We start from the raw sequence: 15,992 nt of genomic DNA on the forward strand, positions 1-15,992 counted from the left end.
GCCTAAGAGTCATTTTTTGCCCTGGAACGCCTACCTTGCATCTCATTAACGCAAGGTAGGTTTCCACGGTAAAAAAATGACTCAAACTCCCTAAATTTGGCACTAGATGGGTCTAGTGCCAAAGTATAAATATGGAGTTTAGTTTGCGCCGGATTGCGTAAAAAAACAATGACTCAAATCATGTGCAAACAGAGTATAAATATGCCCCTAAGATTTATGTAGGTGTGTTGCATGGGTAGAGCTGTTGAGCTGGCAGGACTTTGCCAACTAGATGGCTTTGATGTTCTGGTGTGCAGTCAAGGAGGCTATCTATTGTGTTTGAGAAAAGCAGACAATTAGTCTAATTTATACAACGTGTAATTTCTTCTGTGATGGGAGGTAGGACCAGAGAAAAAAGCAGGAGAGAGGGAGTGAAAGAAATAAATTAGGTGTGTGTGTGTGTGCGTGTGGGTGTGCTCGTGTGCATGTGTATATAAACACACATGCACAAATATGTTCCTGTGTGCACCAGTGCTTTGGAATTAAGGCCACATTAGGTTCTGGTTGCAAGTATTAATAGGATTAAAGGATTATGTGGCGATGTTTCAATTTATTAGAGGCATTTAAAAATATGGGGTAATTATCCATGGCGTCATTCATTGTTCTTACTCTAGTTCAAGAATTGTTGGTGAAAGCGCCTTTATTGAGTAAAGGGGCCAGATTTACTATTCTACCTCCTATATAAATACCATTGGAGGAAGTGCATGTATGCAGGGGTCAAATATACTATTTTTATTTCTAAACTAAAAAACATTGAGAATCATGAAATATAGGGGGAGGACACATATACTAGTCAAACTGCAGTGTAAAAACATTGAGGAGATTGCATATAATTGAGATGGAGCTGGGTCTTGGTCAAAATCACTACATCTAAATAATATTAGTACCTATTAAATATTAGTTAAGGCATTATAGTTAAAAGTAAAATATCAAAGACCTAAAAATCAACAGAATATCTAACAAAAGAAAAAACAAAATATTTGTAATAAAAATAAAAAAAATCTATTTTAATATTCAACTTGACATTTCTAAATTTGAATACTAATTAAACAATTAATTTCCAATCAAATAACATCTTTTATTTTATAGCCCAATCACAAATAAACCCCCAAAACGCATATTTAAAATATAATACATAATTTAAAAAAAACAAATATTATTTGAAAGCTATAATATATAATAATAGCAAAAATAATCAATTAATAGTGAGTAATATATAATCAGGGCCAAAGAAATTATGCGATTCTACTCCTGCGGAGTCTTCTGCATAATTATGGATTTGATACAGTTGCTACATAATCCTCCATTGTCTGAATAAACTGCAGCTTTAATAAAAACAAATGCCCATATTTATACTTTTTTTGCGTGCATTCGCGTCACTTTTTGACACAAAAGCGGCGCAAACTTACAAAATACAATTGTATTTTGTGAGTTTGCGCTGCTTTTGGGTCAAAAAGTGACGCAAATGCGGCACCAAAAAAGTATAAATATGGGCCAAAGTTTCCAGTGAAAATGAATGAAAAGGGTTTTAGGTGGAAGTAGGAAAAGGGTGCAAGTACATTTTAAAAGGGAACCGTTGAGGGGTTAGGCACAACCACACAAATAGGAAGTGATGCTAAGATTTCCTAACACCAAAGCGAAGCGAGGAAATGAGAGTGGCGACGAAGCCTTCCAATGAAAAGCAATGGGATGGCTCTAAGCTCCTTGTAAGTATAGAAAAGAAAGGTCTTGAAGTGGCTCAACAGCACTGTATCAGGTAAGACATAAAGCACAGTGGATACGCAGAGGGAGCAGGCAAACAGTCAAGGAGGTAAAGGTGTCCGTCAAACATACTGAAAGGCAAAAAACGACAGAGCTCATGGGACATTTAAGGGCACTTAGGTGTCAATAAGAGAGTGTTTAATTAAAGAACGGGGATGTGTCATGCCTGAGTGACTTTGGGGTTCATGTGAGGTTAGAGGTAAAAGGGGCAAGAGTGACTTTCGAGTTAAGGGGGTTAAAGGTAAAAGGTAGCAAGGGTGACCTTGGGTTTTGGGGTAGAGGTAAAGGGGGCAAGGGTGACTTTAGAGTGAAGGGGATAGAGGTAAAAGGTGGGCAAGGGCGACTTTGGGAATCCAGAGTTAGAGGTAAAGGGGGAAAGCGTGACTTTGGGGTTCAGGGGTGTGGCAGTAAAGGGGGAGCAAGGGTGACTTTATGGTTCAGGGATATAGCTAAAGGAAGGCAAGGGCAGCTTTGTGGTTTGGGGGAGTAAAGGTAAAGGAGCAAGGTCGTCTTTGAGGTTTGGTGGCTAGCGATATAGGAGGCAAGGGGCGAGTTGGGTTCAGGTGCAGAGGTAATTGGGGTAAGGGGGATTTTGTGGTTAGGGAGCTAGAGAGAAAGAAGGTAATGGTGGCTTTGAATTTCAGTTTTTAGAGGTGAAAGGAGGCAGGGGTGACTTGGGTTCAGGGCCAGGTAGAGATAAAGAGAGACCAGGACTACTTTAGGTTTTGGTATTTTTCTAGAGGTAAAAGGAGGAAGGGGAATTTGAGGTTGGGGTGGATAGAGGTAAAGGGAGACTAAGCAAATTTGGGTTTTTGGGCGGATAGAGATAAATGGAAACAACTGTGACTTTGGGGTATGTTGGTGAGTAGAGGTAAAAGGAGGCTAGGGTGACTTTAGGGTTGGGTGGGTAGAAGTAAATGGAGGCAAGGTGACTTTGGAGGGTGGGGTGGATGTAAAAGGCACATGGTTGACTTTGGTTTTCGGAGTAGAGGTAAGGGGGGCAAGTGCAACTTTGGGGTTTGTGGAATTGGAGGTAAATGGGGCCTGAGCAACTTTGGGTTTTGGCAAGGTTAAATGTAAAAGGGGGGCTGCAAGGGTGACTTTGGGGTACAGGAAGCTAGAGGTAGAAGGGGTGCCCTTGGGATTTAGAGTGTCATAGGTAAAGAGGACCATGGTGACTTAGTGGTTCAGTAGGGAGTCAGCCTTAAAGAGGAGCAAGGCCAGTTCGGTGGTTAGAGGTAAAGGGGCAACAGTGTCTTTGGGGAGGGAGCTCACACAAGAGGTAGAAATGTGAATAGATGGGGTGACATGCAGCCTAAGAAGGGGTAGCTAAGGGGTTAGCAGAAATAAAACAAAAAGCTTTCTCCTAGATATGCCTAGACCTAGACATGGGTGGAAGACAGTAAAGGGAGGAGGACATAGGGTTATTCCCCATTCTTCAGAATATAAATCTGTAAGGTGGAGTCTCGCCAATTAGGTAACATCCACCAATATCCAACCTCAAAATTCCTCTTATCCTTTACTGGAATGCATACACATTTCCTGTACCTTAATATCTGGCTGTGGAATGCTTTTACAAGGGACTTCAGTTTGAGTCTCGCAAAAAAATAAAACCTCAGCAGATATGCAGTTTCTTTTTTTTTTTTAATACCTTCCTCTTGTCCATGTCCAGTGTCCACCATTCACACGTCACTGTCATGTGGAATCAATATTCTTCCGACAGGCACACAATTAAGACACTGCCACAGACGTAATACTATGTGAGCTCCATTTAGTATGTTTCTTGTAGAGGCTATACTATGCATATCCCAATTTTGGTTTTACGGACCCACAAGGATATTGGAGACTGTAAGGGTTTTACCCTTACCTCACCGCAGCACTGTCCAACGTGGGTTAAGTGGGCCCTAATGCTGCCTCTCCTTCCTGCCGCGTGCCATTATTCCTTGAGTTCACTGTGCATGATTCAACAGCATCCTAGGGCTGTGTCATATTCTTTTATCCCTAGTGCATGTTAGCACATGTAGAGAATTATGGGCCGATCTGTCTGCATGATGGCTTCTCACACTGCATACACAAGGGATGTATTTCTCAGTATTTAGCATCATATAGTTTTGGGCTGCAATCGTTTTGCCAATGTATTATTTTACTTTAAATTGATTGTTTATTATTTTACTTATTCACAAGTGCACATTAAGGTACAAATAATGCCAGCATTATTTGCCTATGCCTACATGGCAGCTTCCATGTCCTTGCCCAACATCTAACAAATACATGGAGCACTGACAGAGTAAAAAACAGCATGCTGCACTCTTGCTTTCACTGGCATAGTGTGCACCTGTGCATGCAAGACTCCAGTGCTCACTGGTGGCGGCGTCATGTTAGTGATTGGAAGTGTTGCTCTTCCATATTCTCAGAACGTAGTCTGCATGATGAGCATTTTTAAACTGATTCTCTGTTAAAACCAGTGCAGCGAATTTATAGCAACCTTGTTGCACACCAGAGAAATGATCACCCATAAAAAGGGAACCTCCTGTTCAAGTTGCTTTGGAAGGATCCCGTGATGACAGAATGTAACCAAAACCTGAGAGTCTTATGTGTGATGAGTTTAGTTTGTAAGATCACAACGTGACCTGGACTTCCCAGGTCTCCTACACTACCAATGGTACATTCTGAATTAAGTGTTGCTTCAAAAAGGCGAAGGGGAAGTTTTTGTTTTACAGGGAGGCCTCTCCAAAATCAGGAGCAGGAGCAGGGAGCGCAGCATCTTCTCTGTTGATCGGTGTGCTAAGATGTCAAATAGGAATAGCAAATGCCTTGAGGCATGAAAGCAGCAGTATGATATACATAACACCGGGATCAAAGAGCCATGCTTCCATTCGATAGTTTGTGCACATTGTTCCAACCTTAGCCCTTTAGCTGCAAATAGAAAATGGGAGTGGTCAAGAGGGAGGTACCAGCGGTTAACCCTGTGATACCATCCAGATCAAAGGGTGCCTGATGTCACTTTGCTTTTTCTAGCATTTTGATGGTCCATGCTGTATTCCACCGTCATAATGACTCACACATTTAGCTTGACCTTAATATCACTTTCAAAATATTGGGTCTACAAAAATATTGTGGTCCAAAATATAATATTGAAGGTAAGTATATTTTGACTGTTTCACTGCAATACCAAAGTTTAAAATGTTTTACTTTAATGTAATTTTTAGATCTTGCCTGAACCCTAAATTCGTCTGTACCGCATTTTACTTCTACCTACCTCTGAGCCCTAAAACCAGCCTTACCGCCCTTTACATTTAACACCCCAAACTTCAAAGTCACCCTTGCCCGCTTTACCTCTAACCATCCCACGAACCCCAAAGTCTCCCTTGCCTTACCTCTAACCCAAACCTCAAAGTGAGCTCACTCTGTCTTCCTGATATCCACCTATCCTTTCTGTACTCTAGAGATATTCCAAATTGTGGCTTGTCCTCCATTTCCTCCAGGTCATTGTGGAGGAAATATCTTCTTGAATAACCTGAGATGCTTCCTGCAAAAATCAAAGTCTCATTCTTCTCTCCTTTCCGTTTCAGTTGAATTTTGGTCACCCATCTTTGGATTTCAGTAAGGCGTTTCCCTAGATGACTGATAAAGTAGATTGGGTGTTGATCAGAAGTAATCACAAGTTGGGTGTCATCGGCAAAGAATGAATGCTCAATGCTGAAGGAGCATATAATTCTCATAAAGGTTGAACATAAAGATTGAACAAGACAGTGGTGTAGTGCAAAACGATGCAGACCCTCTTGCAGAATGTGATGAGGGCCCCCTGAGTGTCTCATATCTCACAAATATCCACTGACCTTGAGCTTAGTGGAGCTGCTGTAAAAAGTTGGGGTCCCCGCACCGCAGCGTTTGCAGGGCCTGCACCCCTGTACTATGCCTTCTATTACACCATTTTTTTCAGATTACAATACTTGTAGCTCACTCTTTTCCTCACATATGCGTTATTCTGCTGTTCATTTACTACATCTTATGTGTTTTTTAAGTGTATTAATTTGTTTTTAATACTCAAAAGAGAAAAATGCATTGTTGCCAATGCACTAACTTTGACTATTCCTGGCTTCTCCCTTTAGTTCGGAGTCAACAAAAATGCTTAGTTTTAGGTGTGGCTGAATGCCACCTGCAGCGTCCATGCGGACTGCTTCGGGAGAAGGGCATTTCTTGGGCTACATGCAGCGGAGTGCATGTTGACTAGTTCGTGCAGTGGCCATGCAGAAAGAACGTAGTTATGCAAATATATCAGATTTCAGCTTTTAGTATTTCCATTGGGGAAAAAGGGGTCCCGACTTCCAACAATCTATTGTGTATACCATGACATCTGCTGTAGCACCTTATGCACGCATCACTGAATAGCCTGACTGAAAATTATTTCAAAGTGGTTCAGTATTTTATTAAAAGCAGTGTGTGAAATCCTGCAAATGTAATCACAGGGCCATAATTTACCAGTAAATGTTGGTTTCCAGTAAGAATCCTTCAGTCGGTTAATGAGGATGTCTCACCTCCTGACAAACAACTTTGTCAGCTCTCAATATTTAAACAAAACCATTTCTAAGCACCTCAGTAACTCATTTCACAGTTGAGAGCACTTACGTTCAACTTTTAGTTCATACCCATCCTAACCTGAACACCTTAGTCAAGCTACTTTTGTAGGAAGTGATGCGCTGTGACAACAAAACGTAGAACTGAGTCTAATGAAGTAACTAGTTCGTGTATCATCAAACTGTCCTTTATAAGCCAACAGGAAAAAAGCTCATCACATCATGATATAGTTATGAAGACTAAAACATACTTCTGTGTAATCTGAGATGCCTGGTTCAGAGGATACTGAGCTTCAGTTATGACGAGTTATTTACCACCGGTGTACCCCCTAATTAAATGACCAAGTACTCCCCTTCAGCACTTGGCGCTCAACAGTAAATAGGCAGAGGGGTTCAACAATTTGTTGTTTGACTTTGGTGTGAGCCCTGGTTAAGGAGCAGCAATAATCCTTGTCATGTGAAGGCACAAGCCAACCCCAAATTAACCTGTGTTCAACTCTCTGGCAGTTTGGCCCAAATCAGTCAGGCTTAAGTTAAAGGAAATGTGTAAAATATTTGTGCAACACTTTAAAGAGTAATACAGTGAAAACATCACACAAAAAGGATCCCACACCATCTTATAAAAACAAAGCTGAATTTTATCAGACCAGACCAAAACAAAACAACGAAAATTCAATCAGTAGAACCAGAGATATGTATTTTTAAATATTTTAGTGGATATATAGTGCCAAAAAGCACAAAGCAGCAACTCAGGACGTGGTTGCGCTGGACAGGGTCAAGGTTACAAGTTCATGCCGAACGTGATGGAGTGCAGGTCAGTTACAGTCACCAGTTTAGTCCCACTGAAGTCCCATTCGCAGTAAGGAGGGTGGCTAGGAGCAGGGCGAGTATTGTAGGAGGGCTGTCGGTGTAGCGTGAAGAACTAGCCAGCATCACTGACAGGCATTGCTGGAGGTTCGCATTGGCTTTCCCCACAAGCGGTCAATGCTGCAGTGCGAAGAGTGGGACTAATTGAGCTTCATGCTGATTTGTTGTATGAGTGGTGAGGTATTGGTGGGAGCTGGCCCGTTCGCAATGTCGCAATGAGCACAAAAGCTTGATTTCAGAGCCCTTTAGTCACTCCAATGGCCCAGGACCTGAGAGGCACCACGTGGGGGTCAGGAACTCAAGGCAGCTGGGCCCAGGGGGTGAGGCAAGATGTTGGGGAGTCTTATGTCCATGAGGCTCAGATTAGGAGCCCAACAGACTAGCCTTTGGAGTCTCTCTAGGGTCCTGGGTTCAAGATGAAGTTGCATGTCCAGTTCTCCTCCACAGTCAAGAGGGCAACATGCAAGTCGGTCAGCAGGGTAGCAGTTCCTTTAGAGCACCAATCTAGCAGAGTGTCAGTCCTTTTAGCAGCACAGTAGGTTTTTTTTCCTGACAGAGTATTCACAGGTCCTAGGGTTTAATGAAGCGGTAGTGTCTGAGGGCCCGTATGTATACACAGTTGTGCCTCTGAAGTGGAGAGTAACTTCTAGAGGCATGTCTTTGAAGTCCCCTGGCAACCTGGCTTCCTTGTCCTGGCTGCAGACTAATTACAGGGGGTATGTAGCCCTTTGTTTGGAGGTAAGGCACCACCTATTGAAGTGTAAGTAGGGATCTGTCCAGCTCTGCCCTTTCATCCTGCCAGTTTTGACCCATCCAGGCAGACCTCAGCTCTCTATTGTGTGTGGCTGTCTAAGAGGAAACCACAAAGCCCAACTGTCAGCTACATCATCATGTGACCCAGAGACAGGCTGCAGGCACTAAATGCCTAAGGCAGGAAAATGCCAACTTTCTAACAGTGGCATTTTCAAAATTGTAATTTAAAATTCAACTTTACCATAAGACGGGTTTTTTTATTACAATTCCAAAGACACCAAACATGAACTGATTACCTGTTTCGATTTGGAAGCTTTCACTTATTAAATTTAACAAGTTAACTTTGTTGTTCTCCTAAGGGAAAGGTAGGCCTTGTAGTAGTGAAAAACGAATATAAGGGCTTTTTACTACCAGGACATGTAAAACTATAAAAGACATTTCCAACTATTTAAATATACTGCACCCTGTCCTCTGGGCTGTCTATGACCTATGCTAAGGGTGACTTACATGTATTAAAAAGGAAGTTTTGGGGCTTGCAAAAGATTGATTTTGGCTGATCAAAATGGCAGTTTGAAACTGCGCACACAGGCTGCAATGGCAGACCTGAGGCATGTTTAAAGGGCTACTTAAGAGGGTGGCACAATTAACACTGCAGGCACACTAGTAGCATTTTATTTACCATGTGCACAGGTAGTGACACTTTAAAAGGGTCTTACAAGTAAATCATATATGCCAATTAGGTATAAGCCAATTCTACCATGTTTTAAGGAGCAAGCACAAGCACTTTAGCACTGGTTAGCAGAGTTAAAGTGTGCAGAGTCCTAAGGACAGGGAAAATGAAGTCAGCAAAACAGGAGTTTTGAAGACAAAGTTAGAGTGAAACCATGCCAAGGATGCAAGGTCTAACAGCAGGGGTGAAATCAGGTATGATATTATTGGTGAGAGGGAACATCAAGCCTTTATTCTCTGCAATTTTACCCCATACTGTTTTAGTGTATTGGGTTACTGGGGAAGGGTATAGGCTCTGGAGCCTATGTCTCTTGAGCAACCAAGGGACTATCCATATGTGCATGCCTGCAACAAACTGGTCTAGAAAACCCAGCGATTCTCCTTCATCTCTCCCCCACAATCCACCATGTATCTCAGTTGGCCAGCATGGACATTGTAAGATTTTGGGACTATTAGGTATATCTAAGACGATTTGTGATGCACAAGCGGTTTCTGACCTCCCCTGACTAATCTGTCTAGTTCTCTTTACAGATTTGTAGCATATTTAAAGGTGGGTGAAGGGGGAGTCCCTGAAAGACAAACAGGAACTTTGGGGAGGGTGTTCATTTTTAAAGCTGCACTTCTTCCCAACCAAGATAGATTATATTGTTACCTAAGGGAAAGATCTGGTGTTATTTGTTGAAGGAGGCTATGGTAATTTACAGTAGCTATTGCTCAAATGATATTCTTTACTAAATATAGAGTAATCTACCCGTACTGTCAAAAAGTGGGGGCGGAGTGACTCCTGCTGCTCCTGCAGGACAGAAAGGCAGAGTATTTGTTATTTCTGCAGGTTAATTCTAAATCCCAAAAAGGCACCAGATTTTTGGATCTTCTGCACCAGAGCAGACAGTGAATGGGTAATGTCTGTAAGTATAACATTGACATCATCCGCATAAAAGCATATTGTGTGTGTCTTTCCCACAATCTAAATTCCAGCAAAATGTGCATTAGCTCACTTTCTGGGCTTCTGGCTTCATGTATAAGGCAAACAGCAGAGGCAATAGAAGGGAGCCATGCTGTGTCCCTCTCTGGATCAGAGAAGAATAGGAAGGTGGGCTATTATGCACGCTTTCAAAACATATCTCCAAACCCAAAGGCCCGTATTTATACTCCGTTTGCGCCAAATTTGCGTTGTTTTATTCGACGCAAATTCGGCGCAAAACTAACGCCATATTTATACTTTGGCGTTAGACACGTCTAGCGCCAAAGTATGGGGAATGAGCGTAATTTTTTTGCGTGAACGCCTTCCTTGCGTTAATGAGATGCAAGGTAGGCGTTCCCGTCTAAAAAAATGACTGCGACGCAAATGCGTCGTATTTATACTCCCGGGCAAAAATCGCGCCCGGGAGTGGTCGGGGCAAAAAACCCCGCATTTGCGCCTGAATTTAACGCCTGGGTCAGGGCAGGCGTTAAGGGACCTGTGGGCTCAAAATGAGCCCACAGCTGCCCTCCCATGCCCCCAGGGACCCCCCCTGCCACCCTTGCCCACCCCAGGAGGACACCCAAGGATGGAGGGACCCATCCCAGGGACATTCAGGTAAGTTCAGGTAGGTATAATTTTTTTTTTTTGGCATAGGGCGGCCTGATTTGTGCCCCCCTACATGCCACAATGCCCAATGACCATGCCCAGGGGACATAAGTCCCCTGGGCATGGCCATTGGGCAAGGGGGCATGACTCCTGTCTTTACTAAGACAGGAGTCATGTAAATGGCGTCTGGGCGTCGTTAAAAATGGCGCAAATCGGGTTAAGACGATTTTTTTGCCTCAACCTGACTTGCCCCATTTTAAGACGCCCTAACGCCATTTTTCCCTACGCCGGCGCTGCCTGGTGTACGTGTTTTCTTTCCGCGCACATCAGGCAGCGCCGGTCTGCTAGCGCCGGCTAACGCCATTCTATAAATACGGCGCCCGCATGGCGCTTCAGAATGGCGTTAGCCGGCGCTAATCTTTTTGGCGCAAAACTGCGATAGCGCAGTTTTGCGTCAAAAAGTATAAATATGGCCCAAAGTGTTTTAGAGTTGTTATCAAGTTCGTAGTGTAATCTATCAAACACCATTTCAGCATTGATAGATAGCAAACAGTAAGGCTTTCTTCCTAGATCTCTTGACATTATCTGTGATATACATTTCGTATTGTTTGCACATCACCACACTGAAATAAAACCTGTCTGGTTGGGGTCCACCAGGCCTGGCATAGCCTGTATGTAAATAAAGCTGTGAAGATCCAAGCGTCTACATTGATTAGTTAAATAGGTCCGTACGAACAGCATTGCATTTTATTTTTACTTGGATGAGGAATGACTACTATTGATGCCTCTAACATCGAAACCAGTAGAGCGTCACGGTCTGTGAAGAAATGTAATACACTGATGAGAATTGGTGCAAGGGTCTGACAGAAGGCATTATAGAAGTACAGTATATAGCCATTCGGGCCTCGGTTGAATTACTGGCTTTTAGTTTAGCTATCTTGGAGATTACTTTATCTATTGCAGTGGGTCTCTCCAGAGTCTCAGCGTGTTACTGATAAGCTTAGTCAGGAGGGCCTGCTTTAGCCTCGGAGACTGAAAGTAGATGCAGAAGTCAATTTTGCCATCGACTGATCTCATAAAATAGGTGGCCCCATCCAGATTTAATGTCTTTTTCTCTCAGGAAGTCAGTGATAGGTTTAAAGTCTCTGTGTTTATGGAGGGTGGCCATTCAGATCTTGAAGTCGTAGGATTCAATGGCCCGGGAAGACAATAGGACTTGTGTCTCTTGCCATTCGGAGTATCCCTTTTTTCACTTGTAGTTGTGGAGACAGAATAGGAAGTCAGGTGCTCTTGATTTTTTCTCTACAGTACATCCTGCTCTATGGACCCTGTCCAGTTGGATGCTGAAATTTTCATAGCTGGAGAGTACGTGTTAGAAGATACACTAAACATAGTGATCAATATTTGATTTTTCTTCATTTGTGGGAAGACCTCTGATTCTTATGTTCTGCCAGTTAGAGCAAGTTTTTAAGCTTTCCATGAGCTTGCAGTTCCAGGTGTTGTTCTTTAAGGGGTAATACTTCCTGTTGAGGCATTTACATTTTTTCATTGTGGGCTGTCCCAGTGTATTTTAGTGTAGCTACTATCGACTATATTGTTGAGGTCTTGTTTTACATCACAACGTTCTTTGGCTAGGTCTTATTTTACTTTGCGTAGATCTGTTCTCAAGGACTCTAAGAGGGACATGCCATTGTTAGTGGTGTGCCCTCTTCTTAGTGCTGGTCCAGTTGCTTGCCTCAAGGAGGGCTGGGCCAGTGGGCCCTCTTTTCTAGGATGGCCAGGTTTTGGCATTGCAGATCTTGTCAGCATCCCTCGAAGTTTTAGGTCTTTTTTTGTTTTTGCCCAAGGCTATGTTGAAAGGGAGGGGTGCAGTCTATAAGCCCCACAATTCCTGGGAACTAGCTTCTCAGTCAGTGCTGCACACAACCTTCAAGCCTTCATCTTGTCAGGCCTTTATCATATACTTTGGCCTGGTTGTCGCTTTGGTTTTACTTCATTTGTCAGCTGTCTTTGACATGGTTGCATACAACACCTTGCTGTCATGTCTTCACCAGGCTGGACTCCAGGAAAGCCTACCAAAGTGGATCTTGGAGTATCTTAAAGACTGGGTTCTGTGCTATCAACCACCTTCCTATTCTCTCAGCTTTCACTGATGTAACATTTGTCATCCCCCAGGTTTCTGTCCTTAGTCTGGTTGGGTCTTGTAGCTCAGTGGAAGCTCAGTGGACTAGTTCATCCACTCCAGAAGCCTGTGTTTAACCCCCTAGCCACAGACTGAAATCCCAGTGGGTTTATGCAGCCTTTCATAAGTTGATTCAAGGAATACCACTAGTTGGGAACCCATAAACGCTGATTATTCAGCACCAAAGGATGAACACGTGCTTTACAAATACACGTTATGTTTAATCACACTGTTTAATGTCTATATCTCTCTGCTAACCAAACTCGATTGTTATTGCCTTCTCTTTTGTGACAATGGCCGATGATGCACAACTCCTTCAACTGGATGGGGCTTCTTCCGCCAGTTGCACTAATCGCTATAACTGCCTCATGATAATAGTCAGCTGGATGAAGCAAAATTGCTTGAAAATGGTTAGACCCGACAGCCTTGGGGTGGTCTTTCCCCCAATGTTTTGCCTACCTCCTCCACTTTTCTGACTTTGTTTTTGCTGGCTTTAGGACTCTGAGCAGTTTACCACTGCTAACCATTGATTGGTAATATTGGCTAATCCCCAATTGGCATATTTCAATTACTTTTAAGTCCCTAGTACAGTGCACCATGTGTACTCAGGGCCCATAAATTAAATACTTCTTGTGGACCTGCAGCACTGATTGTGCCACCCACTTAAGTAGCCCCTAACCATGACTGAGGCCTGCCATTGCAGGGCCTCTATGTGCAGTTTACATTGCCATGTCGACCTGACAAAATAACCCTGCCGCTAGGCACAAACCTTTTCTTTCCATACACATGTCACCCCTAAGGTAGGCCCTGGACAACCCAGAGGGCAGGCTACAATGTATAGGAAAGGCAGGCCATGTACTTTTAAGTTTTACATGTCCTGATAGTGAAAAATTCCCAAAGTAGTTTTTCACTACGTCTAAGCCTATCTTTACCATAGGATAACAATGGGATTACCTTATTACACTTTATAACTGTAATTCACAATCTGGAAGAGATACGTTTTTCGAGTTTGGTGTCCCTTGAATCACAGTTTAAAATCACAACTTTTGTGAAGTCGGATTTAAAATTGCAATCTCTGAAAATGCCACTTTTCGAAAATTGGCATTTTCCTACTTTAGCCGTTTGTTGTCTTCTGTCTGTCTCTGATCTCTTGTCTGGGATGGGTGACAGCTGGGCTTTGTGTATTCCCCCTCTAGACAGCCACGCACAATGGGAGCTTAGGTGTGACTTGATGGGCCATCCATATCCTGATGGGTCAAGCTGGGCACAGCCTCACACTTACACCTGAATAGGCTGTGTCCTGTATGGTACATACATAACTCCCTGTAGCGAGTCTGGAGCCAGGACAGAACCTCTGTGCACTTCAAAGGCCTCTCTCTGAAGTCTCCCCCACTTCATGCAGCCAAACTGGGTATAAGTACTGGACCTCTGACACCACCAAAACAGTACACTTTTGGAACTTTGGATATTCTGCTAGGACGAAGAACTGCTGTGCTGCTACAAGGACTGCCACCCTGCTGGACTCCTGATTTGCTGTGCTGACCTGAGCAGGACTGGACCTGCATCTCCCGAACCCAGAACCCAGAGTGACTCCAAGGGCCAGCTAACTGGTCTTCTGACTGAAGTCTCAGGGACATAAAATGTTTTCCAACTCACACACAGCTACAGATAGACTCTTCCTTCAGTGAGTCTACCCTGCCAAGTGGTGCCACCCCAGCCCTAGATCCTTGGAAGTGGGCTTAAGGTGTCAGCTAAAATGACGCATTGCCACCACTGCACAGATTGGAACTGGTGCATCACCCCTGTTGCGTGGATTCGTACTTGCGTATCAGCCTATTGGATGGATCAAAGTCAGCTCTTTGCCTCTCCAGCACAGATCAACCATGGTGCATTGCTTTTGGAACTGCTGCATCTCGGAGCGGACTCATCGCCACTGTTGTGTGGAGAAAATTGATGCAACTTTGCTACTGCGTGGGAAGGATTGACATGTAACGCCACTGCACATTTCAGCCTGCTCCCCACATTTTTTACGTCGATGCAACCAGTATTAAGGTACTTTTGTGCAGCTGGACTAACGGGTCCCTGGGCTCTCATAAGTCCCCCATGGCTGAGGCTCTCTAGTTAGGATTTTCTTTTTTTTTTTTTTTACTGGTCTCAGCCTCTCTGTGCTCTTATCAACAGAATCTCTTCTTCCTATTTCTTTCATCTGTGCCCCTTAGGCAAGATTACTTCTCAGGCAAGATTACTTCTTCCCTTTCCCTGGAAGCCTGTCAGGCAGTAGTCAACATCCTTCTCCTCTCCCACCTCGACTACTGTATCTACCTCAGCCTCCCCTCAGTTGCTCTTCACTGCCTAAATTACACTCCGCATATGGCGGTCCATCTCATTTTCAATCTACCACAGTATACTCCTATCTCACCATTCAGGCCTTACATCCATGGGTTAGCATCAGTACTTACATGTCTTATCTATAAGTCCCTCTGCCTGGTCTGTGGGTTTTCCATCTATAGGGCCTGCATACCTGCAGTCCAAATGGGTATGCAAGTCTCTCTCTCAACCTTGATGCTGTGTCTCACTCCTTATGCTGTCGGCTCCCAGGATTCACCCTTCACATATTTGTGGTTGTTCCTTTTTCCGTCATTGTCACCAAATTCTGGAGTTTTCTACTTTTCACCATTTCAATTATAGATGACCATCTTTCTTTCCACGAACCCCTTAAAGCCTTCCTGTTCACAGCTACTGTCTAATCGCCCTGCAGCAACTATTGCTCTAGCACCAGGATACCCTACTGAGGGATGATCCTCATTATATATTAACCATACTAGAATAGACAGGTGGGTTTAAAGGGCTTTCTATGCCCTTGTTTATATTTTAGTGCTTGGTTACCTATGGCATTAATTTCAGTTAATTATATATGTTAGGGTGATGGACACTTCATGCATTAAGTGGTCTGGTGGTTCGATACCCTCTGCACAAGATTGTAGCATGAGGTTTGTTGAGGTAGGTTTGCTGTGAGTATTTTACTAGTTAGGTTTGCATGAGGCTACACTTGGAAGTGGACACTACCAGTGCCATAACACAAAAAGATGGGACTCCCTGCAGAGTGTGACAAGGGCCTCCTTAGTCTCACATATATTCCTTGGGTTGAATGGGGGACCTTAGAAGGGTTTAGAGCACCCTGCCCTCTGCCGCAGGGGCTGCAGGAGGCCTGTGGTATTCAGTTTACATATGTGTGGTGTCCAGATTACATGGTAGCCATAACAGTTGTTCTAGAATGTAGAGACTGAATGTGACATATGAAGTACTCAGTAGCATTGGAAGTGCCACAAGCTTGCTCTCCAATAAACCCATTACTTACCAGCTTGCAGTGTCTCGTCACTACAGGGCTATGTTACACCCCTAGACACGACTGGAAAGACAACCAGAAAGATGTGCATTGACACAGAGTGTAAATCATAACAAGGGCCATTAGAATTATGCAGTAGGGGAGAACCATTATGTGACATGCTTGACT

The sequence above is a fragment of the Pleurodeles waltl genome, chromosome 1_2 (assembly GCF_031143425.1).
Source record: "Pleurodeles waltl isolate 20211129_DDA chromosome 1_2, aPleWal1.hap1.20221129, whole genome shotgun sequence".
In the NCBI taxonomy this organism is placed as follows: domain Eukaryota; kingdom Metazoa; phylum Chordata; class Amphibia; order Caudata; family Salamandridae; genus Pleurodeles; species Pleurodeles waltl.